Below are 17,957 nucleotides of genomic sequence, written 5' to 3'. Positions count from 1 at the left end.
TTGACAGGTAAAATAGAACCACAGAAACTAGTAGAAATATTAGAGCTGGGAAAGGTCTTGGAGACTCTTATCTTAAAATAAGATGACTGAGGCCCAAAGATGTTAAGTGGTGTTGGTTATATTACATTGCTAATACAAACAGAACCAAAATCAGGACCAAAGATTTCTGACTTCCCATCTCCTGCTCTTTTCCCTATACTAGGCTGCTTTAGCATGAATAAGTTCATGGTCAAATCTTGTTAGCTTTAACTTTAGGAAGCAACCTGAAGTTCCTACAGGGAAAGAAGAAAAAGACTGGTGATATGCCAAGGCGACTGTCTCAATGAGCAGATTCTGTACCTTGGTTAGGGGTCCACATCTGAATATGCCAAGTCTAGTTTCTTCACAAATTTTGACATCTTAAACCTTAATCTACATGACCTGCCCCCCACCCCTCCACCACCAATAAACCAGTGAGAAAAATCACTGGGTCCCTATGCCCTACGGGAAGTCTCCTAGCTGCCAATGGAAAGTTGTGCTGTGTGTTTCCTCCCCCACTGTGTGCTCTCCGAGCTCTCTGAAATCCCTGATCTTTGCCTGTCTCCCTGCCTGCATTGTTTCATCTGCTGTCTAGTTCCAGAACCTTATATGCCTCCCAGCAGGAGAGTTTTCCCAATCCATTCTACCTCTATCAAGTCCTGTCCAGCAAGTCATTTATCTCCTAAGGAGGCAATAAATCCCGCCACTGACCTATATTCAGTGTCGTGTTCTCATAATGATCAATACGAACATTCACAGCTTGAAGGAACATCTGCCGTGGGAGTAGCATTGAAAAGGTTGAGACTTATCCTTGGGAGACCTATTTCTTTTACTTTTTATTTTCATTTTTTAAGCTAGTTTACTGTGGTTGTTTCTAAATAAGTGTGAGCTTTCTGAAGGCAGCACTCACAATTTCTGGTACTTTTTAGTCATTTTAATGCCAAGCACTGAATGAGACATCTGATATCTTCTAAGAATTGTTTTTGAATAAATATTCAGGAGATGTGAGTAATGAAATGATACAGAATTCTGGGTGATGAGGAATACAGGAGATATAAACCTAAGTTTCTCTTTTTCACCAGATTTTTGGCATCTGTCTTAAGAAGCCTTTTGGTAAGTCTGAATATCTGCAGCAGAACCTGGCCAGCAAAGGGAATTTCCAAGAATTTCTTACTAGGAGAAAAAGTCACACGTATTTTAACCTGCTTTTTGTTTTTTAAAAAGTTTCAATTTTTTTTTTTTCAATAGCAAGTCTGTACACAACCATGAATTATTTGACCAAATCTGATCATGAATTTTGCAATCACTTCTGACTTTGAAAGGTATCAAACAATTTAGGAAAATTTATTTTAAAATGAATTACCCAATATATTGTAACAAGACACATGATGAACTATAGAATCTGAGACCAGCCAAGTTTGCAATTTTTAAACATAAAGTTGAGGAAATATTAAAAATGAAAAATAATCCTTATGGTTATTTAAAACTAACCAATTAAGATTTTATCAATTTCATATTTCTTGACCTACAATGTTAGAGTATTCAGTTTCTAGTTTTGAAGACATAGAAAAGCAATAATACTTCATAATTTAAGTTTTACCATATATATATTTGCATACAATGATGATACTAATGAAAGAGGATTTTTATTCATAGTAACAGTGGTCAGGTTTGGGGGATGTGCAGAAACCAATGTTAATGAGAGAAAAGAATGGGAGGGAAGATATTTTTATATGTTAACAACAATACATTTAACATATTTGGTTGGGAAAAGGCAGTAACATTTGGGCTTTGGATAATGTAGGGTGGAGGTAGGCAGTGCCCTTTCATTTATATCTATTTGTATTCAGAGGTTTACATAGTAGTGAGGAGTCTCTTAAAAGAAAAAGGACAGATCTATTGCTCCTTTTTTTTTTTTTTTTTCCTTTGAGGTTGTCTGCCTGACTTATTAACATTAGAGGCGGGAAGGGGGTAATAGAAACCCTAAGAGGGAACTTACCATAAAGGGTAGGATGGGTGGTAGGGTCAACTGCGGATCACAGGTCTTTGGAAGGCAGTGTGGCTGAAACCTCCTACTAACAAAGTCATCCTGTGAGTTGAACTGAAATTGCTTTATTTCTAAAGATTGAAAATAGTTAAGACTGCTATAGAAAATCCTTTCTGAGTATGATTCTGAGGAAAGGAACACATTATCTCATTTCTAGAGAAATGACTAGAGACCTAGATCAATTAACTGAGGTCAGTAGTTGTGGTGGAAACAGAAGAAAAGAATAGGACCAGCCAAAGAAGGTGGCCTAGTCAGGTCCCATCTGTGTGTACTGCAGAGTTTCAGCATCGCTGTCAGAGATAGCGATGACTTACCACTGGCATGGAGGTAGCAGTGCTAGAGACAACAGCTCCTGGCCAGAAGGCTTCAGAGTTATAATTTTGCTTATTGAAGAAAATCATTTTGTACTGATAGTACACCACCAAATACGTCCACGCACAGTTCTCCAGTTGCTCTTCCCCTGGCACAGTGACTGAGGAAGCCATGTATTCTAGAAGGTGCAACGAAAAACTGAGCCTCTATCAGCCTGAGTCGCCAGGGGACTATGTAGAACAGAGACCCCTGATGACCTGAAATGTACATGTAGTATCAAGCAAGAAATAAATCATTGCATTAAACCAATGGGATTTCCAGGTTAATTTATTACTGCAGCATAACTTAACTTATCCTGGCAGTAACAGATAGGTAGGTTCAAAACCGAATGTACTCTGATTTGCTTCTTTGCATTCTCCAAAGGGTTGTGAACATTGTTCCATTTCCTGAAATATTGACATAAATTATTCCTAGATTCAGACAGCTACAGAATAGCTTAGCTTAGCACGGTAGAAAATATAGGCAGTTTAGTTAGTCTATGTGTTTTTACTTATATTTTTGTTTTGTTTTGTGTTGTATTTGAAACTCCATAAACTGTGAGTTAGTTGAATCTATCTCAAGATCATCAGCTTGTAAACAATTGAATTTTATAGTGTATTTAAGTAAATGAAAAGGTGTTAGGTTTTATTTCATGTTAGAGAGATTTGTTGGTAATACTTAAAGTTTATAAATATCTTTCCTTCTGTCAACAGATCTGAATTGCACACAAATGTTTAGGGGAAAAAGTTCAAAAATGTCCAACACAGTTTTGTTTTAACTTAAATATTGGCGACTGCCTAAATGCCTTTCAATAGAGGAAAGGTTTAGTAAAGTATGTATACCCATTTAGCAGTCAATAAAAAGAGCATAATTTATATGAATACACTGAAATGGAAGATTTCTGATGATACACATTGCATAGATAAAGCAAGATAGGACAACATATATAATATTTCATTCTTTTGATAAGCATTATAAATAGTATTTGGGCATGCATTAAATGGTTTAAAGGATACGCATCAACCTTAAAAGTGCTTATACTTTGGAAGTGGGAATCAGAAGTTGATAAGGTGACTTCTTATTCTATGTGGCTTGATTTCATTTTTATAATGAGAATCTATTCTTCATGTGAGAAAATAATTAAGGCAATTAAAATGAAGACTGAAATAATCCTCAATGGATGACTGAAATGAAACATTCTTTGGAATAACAAACCCCACTCTATACATATAAGTCATTATTCTGAGGAGAAAACTAGACTATATAATAGGGATCAATATTATATAAGGACTTTAAGAATTTCAAAAGAGATCACGAAAATTGGAGTTATATACTCCAAACAGTCAACAACAGGTGATGATAATAGCAAACTTTAGTGCTTTGATAGTAGCTAGTGTTCTCTGGCTCATAAGTTCTTCTAAGATATTCTCCTTCTCAGATTTAAGATTTAAAATCTAAAATTTAAGGCCAAGTGGAAGACAGAAATGAGGACTCGCAATGAAGGGTTGCCTCTCTAAACTAAACCAAGTATACAAATGACTCTTTGTTGGTAAAATATTGATTTGAAAAATAAGGTGAATCCTAGGCAAAATTAATTTAGAACGACTGCCCTACATGAAATAATATTATAGGAAGCAGTGACATAAGTATAGCTTATTCGATACACTGTGATGTGAAATAGAATTCTTAAAATAACCACAGTCTTTGATACTATCAAAACCAACAAACCCTGCCCATTTGGGCCTCCTAAAATCCTATTGTGTGACAAAATCACCCACTTTGTGTGGTCACATAGCTATACAGCTACTGCCAAAGTTTCATTTTCTTCTGTGCTATTTATATATGGTCACTGAATGGAAACTCCACTACTCTTTGCCAAAGTAAGGTTTTCATGGATATCTTGCTCTTTATGATTTCAAGGAGTGGAAAAATATTCCACGTGAGCTGTCTTAAAGATATCACAAACAAGAAAAGAGATTTGGTATCACAAAGAAGTGAGTCTATTCTAAAATTTCTTTTGGATTTTCTGGTCAATGTTGTAGGAATGCATGGTTAAGCACCTAAAATGAAGCACTTGCTTAAACCAATGGGGATTTCCTAATCAGAAGAGAAAGCCTCCTGATGGTCTGCTGCAGGCTTGTGATACTGGAGCCCTCCTCTAAGTGCGTATCTCACATTCAGAGTCATTTCTCCATGCCTGTCAAGTGAACTGAACTCCCTGATTGTCTGACTAGGACAGTGATACATTTCTAATGTAGGAGGCTACAGTTTTTGAACTCATAAACTGTAAACTGTATTAAATAAACTGCCTCCTGATTGATGAGTGCTGCTCTCATAGGCTAATTTCTCATCTAAACTGTGATATGAAAATTCTTGCTAAAGGGTTGGTGACAGGACTAAACGGGGGTAATAGCAGACTTAATCAAGAAAGACAAATGGGATTCATTAACAACTGGCACTCAGCAGACAATCTTCAGAGACTTCTCAGCACAGTCTCATTGGTCCAATCGAGAATAATTGTGTGCTGCTTTTATCACTGAATGCAGAACAAGCCCAGTGAAAAATTCTAGTGATGATATTAAGTAGAATTCAAATTCAGATTGACTTTCGTGCCAGGCAGCCCATCTTTGGATGAGAGGAATGGGAGGGAGGGGGAAAATCCTGGGTTCATGCTGGGAATTTTTCTTTGATTGATCGGTTTTTCCACATTGTTCATTCTACCCTGGTACTTTAATTAACTAGCTCATGCCCTAACTGGCAGGGATGACTACACGAGAGGCATCTGGTCTCTGGCTGACTTTAGAATTGGCACATCGTTCATTTTGTCCAAGCTCATTGAGTATCACTTCCAATAATGCCTTGTCTTATTGAGCCATTTAGACTTGGCTTGTGTGATAGAGATGGCTAACTCTCTACCAAAGAGTCATGCTCCCCTTCCATGGTGTAGAGAGTTTTCTGGGAAGTTTCTCCTAAATCAGGAACTATATTTCCCAGTCCCTCTGCATTTAGCTGAGGAAAGTATGACTAAGTCCTTGCCAGTGGTTGGTGGGCCAAAAAAATGCAAGCCATTTCTAGACCTGTCACATAATATTTCCCACTCGGTCTTTCACCTTCTATTTTTCCAACCTGTCAGCCAGAATCAGAGGATCCAGCAGATATAAGGCACTTGTAAAGGATGGAGGAACATGAGTCATATTTGAGAAGAGCAGTGGATTTTACCTGAGGGAGAAATAGTTCTAGAACTAAGCCACCGAGAATTGGGGGTTTATTTGTTACAGCATCTAGCTTTACTTTGATTGAGGCAACTAGTGTGGTAACTGCTCTCTGATCTATTAGCTTTAGTGACCTTACTTCTGAACACACCTCTTTAGCTTTTGAGTTTGTATATCATTGGGTTTTAAGGCAAGTAAACTTCTGACATGAGCTTGTGAGCACTAAGCTTCAGTTCTGGGTAAGGGTTTCCTCCTTGCTTGCTCCTGTCCTCTGCTGCAGCCCATTCTCAAGTGCCCAGGTATAATGTGTGGCCCTCCACCCATCCTGCCAGTGAGGGAATGAGATTGGACACACATAGTTAAAAACAGTTGACATCTTATTTACAGTTTTGCCCATCTTTAGCATCAAGGATTTATACAGGAGTTTTATGGAGACAGTTGCCTATCTGGCCAGACTGAGAAAAATAGAGATTGCGGCCCAGAAGTTTAAATGCTGCTTAACCTTCTGTCTTCTAGGCTTCTGGGGTGTTGGGCTGACAAGAGCTGGGCCACTCTGTACGGCAAATGTTGTGGCCTGCCCATATTCCTTTGGCTCTCACCATTCCACTACATGTCAATGGTGTCAACTATAATCTCCTGCTATTCTCCTCCTGAGAGTTTTATCTTGACAGGTCAGAAGTGCCTTCAAGGGCAGACTTTAGCCCATGACAGGTGGGCATTGCAGGATAAATAACCCAGCCTCCTTGCCCCTCAGCAGGGGCTAACTTTGAGGTATTTTCTACATTGTTTCCCACAGTGCCTGGTGGGACTGAGTCTCAACTGCCACGTAGCTATACTGCATGCTTCGTGATCTTCCTTCCCTTCTACGTTTTGCTTCCCCACTTTCTTACTGGGGCTTCCTAAGATTACCACCTACATTAACTACTTGCATTCAGATCCTTGTCTCTAGATGCACTTTTTGAGAATCCAACCTAAGACACTGACATGCTTCATTTCAGGGATTATAATGTCAGCTATTTTTAAACATCAGTCAATAAATTGATGGGTAGTCGCTGCTGATCTCTGGTGCAGTAGATTATATTCTGCTATATGGGAGAAGTCAAAACAACTGTTTGATTTATAAATCAGCATGTTGCATTAAAGCCAATTAAATCTGATGATTACAAATAAAATAATTTTTTTGGTGTGTTTGTACACTGCAAGAGCTATAACCACAGATACATTTCACCCAGTTGAAGTAACTTCAAAACTTGTGATGAGTCCATCTTTTTTTTTTTTCTGCTCTCTTCCATTTTTGGAGGGTTCGACAGTACTGTTTTAGATATGCCACCAAGGGGATATTATGGCCACTCTACACTGGGGATGAAAATTTCCATTTGAAGAATGAGTTACCTGCATCTGGCATGTGCACTGACCTGGCAGCTGCATCAGAAGTGCAGTTCTTGCTGCCAGCTCTGCCCTCATCTATGCTTACTTGTGTGTTTGTGAAAACAACACTGCCCATTGGATATGCCAGTGTGACTGGGCAGGGGCTTTATCCTTCCTGAAGTCTCTATCAGCTACTGTATTACCCTAAATAAACACACAACCTTAGTAATTTTAGTAAAAATTGTATATTTTCTTGGATAATATATCTTCAAGTCATTCAACATAAACACAAAAGTAAATATAAAAACTTAAGCAAGAACATTAGACTTGCTATGCACTGCAGTTTCAGCACCAGTTCACATCTCCATCCACTTTCTACAGATGGCTTCCACAAAGTCTGTCCTAATTAGAAATCCTGGAGCTGTTGTAGCTCCAGGTACAAAGAGAGCTATGGCATGAGTGAGTGGCATGGGTAAGTCTTACCTTGACTTTGTGCCCTCTAAGATCTCTGTGCTTTCAACTGCCTCTTCAGGCTCATTTGGCTGCCTCCCTCTGAGGCTTTATGGAAGACACATTTCCCATGCCTCTCTCCATCACTAGACAATTGTCAGTAAAATATGATTCTAGCTGGGAGAAGATGACACAATCCTTTAAATTTTCAGCAAATCAGGTGATAGCATGTTTTAGCGCTTCAGATACCTATGGGGGCTCTAGCCCTCCCCTCTCAACTTGTCTTCTTTAGGACTTATAGTAATGAGTGAGTTGAGTGGAGATCACAACTTCGAGGGTAAACAGCCAAACACCTGTCACCATCTACTGATGTCTATGTTACTGCCCTGAAGTTATTTCTTCAGGTTTTGAAGAGTGATGTGACTTTTTTTTCCCCCCTCCGGAATTGACTCTGGCCCCTGACTTGTTGGAAGGGTCTCTTCTCAGTATGGCAAAATATTTCATTCCCTGTAGCTAAAGCTTAGCAGATGTCTCCTGATGAAAGCCGCTGAGCGAAGGCTTGAAAATTCACATAAAACTACAGAAACAAAGGACAGGTGTTAATTGAGGTGGGAGAACCAGAGCTTCTAGTGAAGTTCTTAGAAACACAAAACAACTCAGAATGTGATTAGAGAAAACTCACTAGCTGCCATGGGAGAAATAGTACATGGATAATGTATAAGATGTGTGTTTTTATTTATATATATATATACTCACATATTATATGTGTCTATATTCTTTTATTTAAGAAAAAAGACTGGCACACTATACATAGTTATGTACACTGCTTAGTCACTTAATGTTAAATCTTGTGGATTGTTCTATATATGTTCTTATAGAAAAGCCTTGTTCTATATAATGATTTATAAGTATAGTTACTAATGTTACATAAATGTTTACATCATGTACTGGATTTAATCTCTCCAATATAATAATTGTTCTTGCAGTTAATCATAACGCAACTTCAAGCCAACTTAACAACTTTCAAGTATACATATTTTCCAAAGCATCCCCAAACTTAATTAAGTATGAGTTTTAATGGGAAGACTCTAATGTAAAGACTGCTGAGATGTAGTGTATCTTTATCGAACTTTCTGAAGGAGAGAGCAAAACTGAGATTACCAGAGGTGGGAAAAGGGCAGGGGGATGGGGGGATAGTAAGAAATTGGTAAAGGGCCACAAAGAATGATTAAATTCTGCAATGCTGAATATACTAATTATCCTGATTTGAGCATCACATATTGCATACAGGTATTAATATTCAATGTAGTACTCCATAGACATGTACAATTAATTATATTTCGATACAAAAATTTAACTAAAATAAAAAAAAGAAAAAGAAATGTATTGGCCGCTAAAACATCAAACATAATTTTTATTTGGAATTTTATAAACTCAAAAAAAAAACAATAATTACTGATATATCTCAGAACTTACAATATGTGATGAATTTTTGTGTTGGCTGTATCCCAAATGGGAAAATATTGGTAGGTATTAATTAACTAAAATAGAAAATGATTGATTCATTTAACAAACATTTTTAAAGCATTTATACTTTTAGACACTGCTAGAATCTAGGGATTTCAAAATAAATAAATAAAATATGTAATTTCACGCCAAATTAAAATTGACGTGCTTTTTTTGGTTAACAAGGTGCTTATTTTTATTTAAAAAAATCTGAAGGTTTGTTGAAAAAAATATAGTGTATCTTGCAAGAGAGATGTTTAGAACTCGAATTATCATGACCATGAATAATATGGCTTAACATAATTTAGAATTGGTTATTAGCAAGAAATCACAAATAATTAAAGTGAGATAATATGATTAAGTAGAATTCTCTGTAATTTACTAATAGGCTTTTGTGTTTGCTTCATATGACTAAGGAGTTTGCATTACAAATTTGATATTTACTTGAAAAGGCAAATGTAACCTACAATGTTGAGTTTGGATTGCTTTTCCCCCTCGACTTCTTCTATTTTTAACATATCTTCTTGTAGTAGAATAAAAATCTATGAAAGTTCTGGAGAATGTGCATATTTTTACCATCTTTTTTTCATATGTAAATTGGTATCTTATTATGGAGCAACCTACAATAGGTGATTTCTGTTAATACGTTTGATATATTTTTTTCCCAATAGGTGCTCAGCTGCTGTGCGTTGTCTTCCTTTATGGATTCAGCATGTCTTTCATATCACAGACATAGGAAAACTGAACCATGATAAATTTGATATTAAAAATCATTCCTTATTCATTTCCTCCTCCTAGCCTCTAGGTAATAACAACAACAAAAAGAAACATTCAAAGAAGTTTCTTGCTTTGGGGTCACAAGTGACAGGAACTGAGTGAAATGTGGTACAAAAATAGCAAACTCACTAATAGTGATCACTAAGTGAAAGTAACACCCAATCATTTCACACCATTTCTGGGTCTGACTCATTGCTTTTGGGAAACTGGCAAACTTAAAAGTCTGATCTTTCCAGCATAATGAAAACTCCTTGGGAACTAGGCAACTAAAACTCCTAGAGATAATTCTGGTACCAGGAGAATGTAGGAAGATTTACTGGAGTGGGGAACCAGGAATGCAAAGTCAGGGATGGTGGCTGGGGCTGCAAAGGGGCAAGCCAAGACCATGTGGAAGACTCTTCTCTGTCGTGTGCAACAGAAAGGATACCATTGGTAAAGTATGACTGAAGTTATGGAGACAGACATGACTTGTATTTGAGTCCTGTTTCTCTGACTTACTTGCTTTCTGACCTACTTGCTTTCTGACCTTGGGACAATTATTTAGCTGCTTATTTTCCTTATGTGTAAATTGGAGAGAATTATAATAACTACTATTTATTTAAATGTGGGGAGTAAATGAGATAATCCCTGCAAACTATCCAGCTGTTCTAGCATATAGTAAGTGCTCATTAATGTTAGAAACTATTATTACCTATTCTATAAATGGGAATGTAGGAATTGTCCTTATGAGTATTGTCTTAGCCAGACTGTGGAATGGTCTTTTTCTAACCAGCCTTCCAAGTATAGGCAGGAAAGACAGTTGTCCAAATACAAGCTTTAGGGCAGAGAAAGATGAATGATTGCCTTTCTAAAGGGAAACTGGGTCCTCCTCCTGATGATGCCACTGAAGCACAATAAATAATTCCAAGAGAGTCTCCAGTACTGCCTGTGAAAGCAAGAGGTATATAAATGATAGGTTCGAGATGAGTAATTTTAAAGCCCCACGAGAAAGAGTCATTAGGACCTCTAAAATGAATCCTGAGGCTTCCTAGGGCACTATATTGACCTCTTCGGGGAGATCTAGTTCTTAAAAGCAAACGTCAACATCCGTTCTACCCTCTTAGAATGGCAGTAAGCAATAATGTAAAAGTGATAAAGAACACTTAAAGATACAACTAGTTAATTCATTTCCTTCTCTAGTCATGCCGATACACTATGGCAGCCAATGTGTGGATTGGAAGGAACATGCTTTAAGGAGGGGATTGCCTTCAGTCTCTTGTGTTGTGCTGTGCCCAGAAGAGATGCCTATGAGAATACTTCATGAGAATTGAGGTTCTACGGCTGCCAAATTAGGGGTCATTCAGTACCGATGGGTCACGGGAATTATCAACTGGGAACTAGAGCTGGATGTAATAAGCATAAGCAGAAACATAGGAGGAGGAGGAGGGTTAGCAACAGAGACATCTGGCACTGAGGATAGATAAGTGCCAAGGCCACAAATACTGATATTCCTACACCTGCCTGGGAAAAGACAGGTTCGAAAAGAAGTGTGCCACATCGGCAGAGACAGACCTGTGGTCGGAGATCACCAAGTAATGCCCCTCCATGTCTGGGTACTATTCAAGACAGTTAGCGGATAGATGGCCATTCCTTCTCCCCAGAGACTGCTAGAATTTGCCTCCACACTGAACACTTACTCATTCAGACACTTCCCACTTGGTAAATGAGTGGCAGGATCACACTCCTGCAGCTTCGCCTGGCTGATATCTGGCATATATCATTTCCTTCTTCCCTCAATTTTCCATTGTCAAATCATCCATTAAATTGGATTGAGCCTGCCTAAGCCAGTCTGCCTTGGAGTGCTCAGGGGAGATTACTTTGAAAGGAACAAGACCTTGGCTGTCAGGCAGGTTAGCACAAGCTCTCACTGCTCAGCTTCTCACCTCGCAGAGGTCCTGTGCCATCGCAGAGGGCGCCTGCAACCAAGCATCCTCCTGCCTCCTCTCCTTGGCTCAAAATCTATGATTACCCTCTGTTCTAGCCTCAAGATTTTTTTTTTTTTCCATTTTTAAGGAGAGGTCGATAGGACAGAGGATGAGGCAGAGAGCAGTAAGTGTGAGCAATCCATTGACATTTTATGTTCAAACCTCACTGTGTAAACTTTAGAGATAATTTTCCCAACAGGTGTTAGATGATTTGGGGTAGAATTTTAGCTGTGAAATCTCAACGAGTGTTTCTGTCAAAAATCATTTATTTAAAAATTAGAACAGGAAAGTCGCATCAGAGCAAGCTGAATTAGCTTCCTGCTTTTTAGAGACAACTGAAACATATTCCTCTTGTACTGATCACTTTCCAGAGGAAGGTGTCTCCTCACCCAGGGCATGATGGCAGCATTGTTGTCAGTAAGCATGAAAAGCATGCCAACTTCAGTGAAATGGGAAGCTGGCAGCTTTCATGATCTGTCCTCGATCACACTCCATGTGGGTGACAGAGCTGTTGTGCTTCAGACAGGAGCCATCACCGTCAGGAACTGAGAATTGGAAGGTATTGGTAAGAAGGCTTAAGGCAAACAGTTTCAAACTAAATGCACGTATCCCAGTGTCCTAGTCCAGATCTGGGTCTAGGGAAACCTTCTTTGTGAATTCATCTAGAGTCTTTTTTTTTTTTAAAGATATATTGACATTGTAGTTTCATAAGGTGGAAGAGATGATGGTTAGCTTCTCGTCTCAAATCCATACTCAAAATTCATAAGATACACAAATTATCTTATACTTTCTTATATTTGCAATGCTCTTTTAAACTAGTTTCTACAATTCCCTCTGCAAACTAAACCTTAGTGAGATTTTGAATATGCCCAAATGTGGTTTGATCACAGCTGCCTTAATCTGCTCCTTTCCCCATCCTTAATGCCTTCATTCAGACTGTTATCTCTCACTTAGTTTTTGACGGTCTCTTAATCGGTGTCTCTTCAGTCTTGCCCCTCCAAACTACCTTCTCTTCTACTAAAAAATGCCATCTTTCTCCAATACAAAACTGATCATGTCATTTTTCTGTTTAAAATCCTTTAATCCTTTCCAATTGCTTATTGTTCACTCTACTAGAGTCCCTTTAAATAAACCCCCTATGCCAGTGCAAGCCAGCTCAGGGATCCCATGAAAAGTCACCATGAGCTGTTCTAGTGTACCTTGCAAACTCCTCCTCAGTGTCTCCTTGCATGTGCTTTTTGGAATTTCTGGGATACTCAGCTTCTGCTTTGATTCTCTGCTTGGACCTCACTCTCTCTTGTCACTTGGGATGACAACTCAGTTTTAGATATATTAACCTGGCTTCATTGTTGGCCTCCCTTTGGACGTAACTTCTGGGATTCCAACTAGCATCATGCACAACAAAGTTGCATTCATTCATTTGTTCATCCACCCACTTAAAAAATAGTCTCAAGTACTATTAAGCATTGAGGATAGAATGGTGAATGACATGCTGCTCAAACTTGAATTGCCTATGCTGTAGTAGAGAATGAAGACAAATCATGGGTATCAAAGGATATTCTCAGAGGAAGTGAGGTCCAAGGTGACAACTGAAGGATAAGCAGAAGGGAGGCAAGAGAAGAAGGGGGAGAAAGTGTTCCATAGAGTAGCAAGACCCAGCAGGAGAACTCTTCAAGGGCAGTAACTGAATCAGACATCCAAGCATCAGTCACATCATGAAGGGCCTTCCATACCATGAAGGGATGGAACTTCATTTTGAGGCTGATGAGGAGTCACTGAGGCTTTTACACTTGGGAGACATTAATAGATCTGAATTGTAGGAAGGCTACTCTAGTTTTATATGTAGATTAATTTGGAGTGGGTAAGACTGGGACCAGAGATAACAGGTAAGTGTAACCACTGTGGAGAGCACTAACCGTAGGCTGGACGAGTAAGTAGCAATCATGATAGAAAGAATTGCATGGATGTGACAAATATTTAGGAGATAGAATTAAAAGGACCTGGTGGTTGATAAGTGGAAAGTTGAAAGTAATATTCAAAAAGGTATGATGATTAACATTTCTTGAGTACTTACACATATAAAGAACTGTTTAACTGCTTTACATACATGTGAATGCATTTCATCTTCATATAACCAATGGGGTAGGTACTATTATTGTTCCTATTGTCAGCTGAATAATCTCAGGCACAGAGGGTTTATAGCACTTGACCTAGGTCATGCATCTCAGAGGGGGAACTAGGATGCAAACTCAGGTAGTTTGCCACCAGAGCCTGCATCCTTAACCACTATGCTAGGCTGCCTCAGAAAGATCAGGAATATCCACTTCCAACCCTGGGGCAGGCTGGCCTGCCTCTCTTTCAGTACCCAGCAGGTACTGAGTATTGGATGCTTATAAATGTGGCCAGAACATAGTTTCTCAGGGGGAACATGGTGAGTGCTTCCTGGCAAAGTTTAGCTATAAGCTAAGTTTCTAAATTTTCTTATAAGAAGCCATCTGCTTTACAGTCTACCTGGCTGAACTGGAATAAGTGATGGTTTGGTTTCAAGAAACAGACATTAACTCATACCAGCTCAAGGAATGCTGAGCCCAAATCCAAGGAACTCAGTTACCAGGAAGAGAGATAAGCATAGACTGGCAACTGGAAAATCAGAAGCAACTTTTCTCTCTCTGTCTTTATGGACCTTTGTTTCTGCCTTTTCCACCAAGTTAGTGATTCTTATGCTTCTTTCCATAAACAGATTATCTCTTCTCCTCTCAGTTTGCTCATGGCTGAAAATGGCTTCCAGCTTGAAATCTACATGACCAATGACCAGTCTCTACCTCCCTAACCTCTGTACTTCTTAGAACAAATTCTAGAGAAAAGAATCCCATTGGTCCACCTTGAACCACGTGTACAGCTCTCATTCACTCAGCTGTGGTACAAGCAAGACCCCATAGAATCACCATTTCAAAAAGATATGAGGGTGGAGGCAGATTCTCTTAGAATGAAGTATGGACAAGAAGGGAAAGAATGTGATTGTTAGTTTAGTCTGGAAAGTTATTTCAGTCTGTTGTGCTTCATGGCTAGAAGCATGTTCTTAAAGATATTGAAGTATAAAGGACCTGTTAGGATGTTGCTGGATGCGGTGATTTGGCCACATTTCTACTTTCTGTGTTGTTCCTTATGCAAAGCTGCCACTTGTGGTTCTGAAGTGCTCCTGGTCTAAGTGTCCTGGGCTCCTGAGCTGGGGTGGTGAAAGGCCAAGGGCCTCAGTCACGCCCCCCCAACATCCACACCCAGACCAGTGATAACCACTGAGCCACCACTGGAAGTGCCCTGGGGGTCGAGGGCTTCAGCCACAACCCCCTTACATCTGTAGCTAGCCTAGCAATGACCAAACTTCCACTGGAAGTCCCCTGGTCTCAGGCACAGAGGGTTTGGCCCCCTGGTTGAGGTGCCACGGACCTCAACCACGACTCTCCCTTCCTCCTTCTCCCACCTTATTTCCCTTCCCCTACCCCTCGCCCCTCTCCTCCAACTGCTCCGCAACATCTTATGATGTAACAAAATAATAATATCAAGAAATACATAAGTTAAAAAAAAAAAAGTGTTCCAGGTATGAGTTCTGACATATAGTGTATGATGTAATTTGATGTAAATGTTCTCTTCTATCCACATTGTCACTGATTTAATTCAGTTCCTTATCATTTTTAACTGGATATTGTGAGACCTCCATGACTGATCTCCCCACCTTCAATTTCTCTTGGCTCTAGTCCTTCCTGTTCTTTCACATTGCTACTAAAGGGTCTTTCCAGGACACCTATCAAATCATCATATTTCTGCATTTTAAAATAGCTTTTACAGAAGTCTAAGAACACGGCAAAGGAGAGAATTGCACATCATCTCTTTCTACTTTCTTATCCACTTCCTACACTTTCCTAATGGGGCTACTTGCAATTTTCTCTTGTGCACATTCTTAGACCTCTGTACATACACACAGTATGCACTTTTAACCTGGAAAATCTTCCCCCTATCTTTTTCTTCATCTGAACTACTTCTGCTTAACTTTCAAAATCTAATTCATATTTGACTTTCTTAGGAGAATTTTCTTCCTGGTTCCCCCCTGACACCAACACCCCTCTACCTCTGCCCCACACCACCGTAAGTTAGGTCTAGAAAGTTTTGATAAAAATACTCCCAACCTAAATGTCCGTAAACAGATGATTAGATAAAAAAATGTGGTACATATACACAATGAAATACTATTCAGCCATAAAAAAGATTCTGTCATTCGCAACAACATGGATGAACCTGGAGGACGTTATGTTAAGTAAAATAAATCAGGTGCAAAAAGATAAATACTGCTGTTCTCACTCATATGTAGAAGCTAAAAAAAGTTGATCTCATACAAGTAGAGAGTAGAATAGTGTTTACTAGAGGCTGAAAAAAATAGGGGGAGAGAGGGAAATAGAGGTTGGCCAACAGATACAAAATTATGGCTAGATAGGAGGAATAAATTCTAGTGTTCTATAGCACTTTAGGGTAACTATAATCAACAATTTGTTGTATAATTTCAAATAGCTTGATGAGGGAATTTTTGTTGTTATTGTTGCTGATAATAATAATTCTTTTATTGTTATTAGCATAAAATGGGGATAATGAAAAACTCCTGGGCATATTTCAACAGGTTCTTCTTCTAGAGGAGAGAATTTTGAATGTTCCCATCACCAAGAAATGAAAAATGTTTGAGGTGATGGATACATTAATTACCCTGATTTGATCATTACACATTGTTTACATGTATCCAGATATCACATTGTACCCATAAATATTTACAATTATTATGTGTCAATTAAAAAAATAATAAAAAGATGGTCCCATCAACTTTAAATGTGATTTTCCATCTTGCTCCAATGGTGACAGCTTTGGATAGTTTTTTAAAAAATTATTTTCCTATTGCATGAATAAAAACTTGTGTTGCTGTTTATAGATATATGTTAAGGTTTGAAGTGACCTTGGCATTATCTGGTTCAACTCCCTCAGTTTATAAGTAAGAAGGCCCAGAGAAGTTAAATGACTTTTCCATGGATTCACAGAGAGCAATGCCAGAACCAGAACTATTGTTTCCCCCCAGCCCATTGTCATTTTTACTATACTAGAGCTGGCTCAGATGCTCTCCTACCTATGAACTCTTTGCTAGTCTTCCCTCCTCTGTCCATGCTCCTAGACCTCTTCCTGTACTGTTGGCACTGGCATTGGCATTCAGAAAGGGGAGGTTAGTGTTCTTGCTGTAACTTCTCCATGAGACTGCAAACTTTGATGCCAGGCATCATGTGGTCAATGTCTTTTATTTCCTTCAGTGGCTAGCACAGAGACAAGTGTACAGTAAGTCTCCATAAAGACTAGCTGAATGGGACAAAGAGTATTGACAATTGGGAGCATATGTTGTGTTGAATACACCTGTGGACATGTAATACATCTATGTGTATGTGTGCATGTGATCAGTGCAATTTAAATTACTTCCCTTTATTTGAAATTCAAGTGTTATATGTTCTTTAGGGAGTGTCCACTATCAACCCCCAAAACTCAAAGTGGAAAGATAGCACTATTATTGTTAGTATCATGCTAATATACCCTTATTGATTTGGTCTTTTGACATTTATAGGGTATTCTCCTATAACGTACTTTAGAATTGTGCTTATCATCGATTCAATCAAATAGAGAATCAGTTTAGGAAAACCCCATTTCTGTTACAAATCCAGGAATTGAATTATTTTATAGGGTACCATTAAGAATTCATTTGTCCACACTTTTAAGGATTTTCACAATGAGAGGTACGCTGAGAATTCTAAGCAAATATTTAGTTCTTGTTGTGTTAGTTATGGTTAAAATGGTTTAGATTTTTAAATGTTAGAATTTAACAGGGCATTTGTTAAGGGTGAATTTGGAGCGTCCCAGATCAAAACCCCCCAAACCCAAACCAAAAAAACCCAAGCATAAAAATACAACATTTTGGTAATTTTTTCTGTCATTTACAAGTGACATTATCCCCTTCATGCATTCCCCCCTTCTGTTAAAGGAGAAACTTCAGTCAGCGAACATAACTAATAGCTAAATAATCCACGGTCGTGTTCACCTTCAGGGCCTTATGCATATAATAGACCATCTTGTGACTCCTTCAGAACATAGTTTAAAAACATTAAGCCCTTTTATTGGATTACATAGATCCAGATTGCATGGAAAGCTCAGCTGTCAAGTAATTCTTCTTTCCTTAAATCCCGT

This window comes from Cynocephalus volans, chromosome 8 (assembly GCF_027409185.1).
Source record: "Cynocephalus volans isolate mCynVol1 chromosome 8, mCynVol1.pri, whole genome shotgun sequence".
Classification (NCBI taxonomy): domain Eukaryota; kingdom Metazoa; phylum Chordata; class Mammalia; order Dermoptera; family Cynocephalidae; genus Cynocephalus; species Cynocephalus volans.
Note: the sequence above shows the minus strand (reverse complement) of the source record.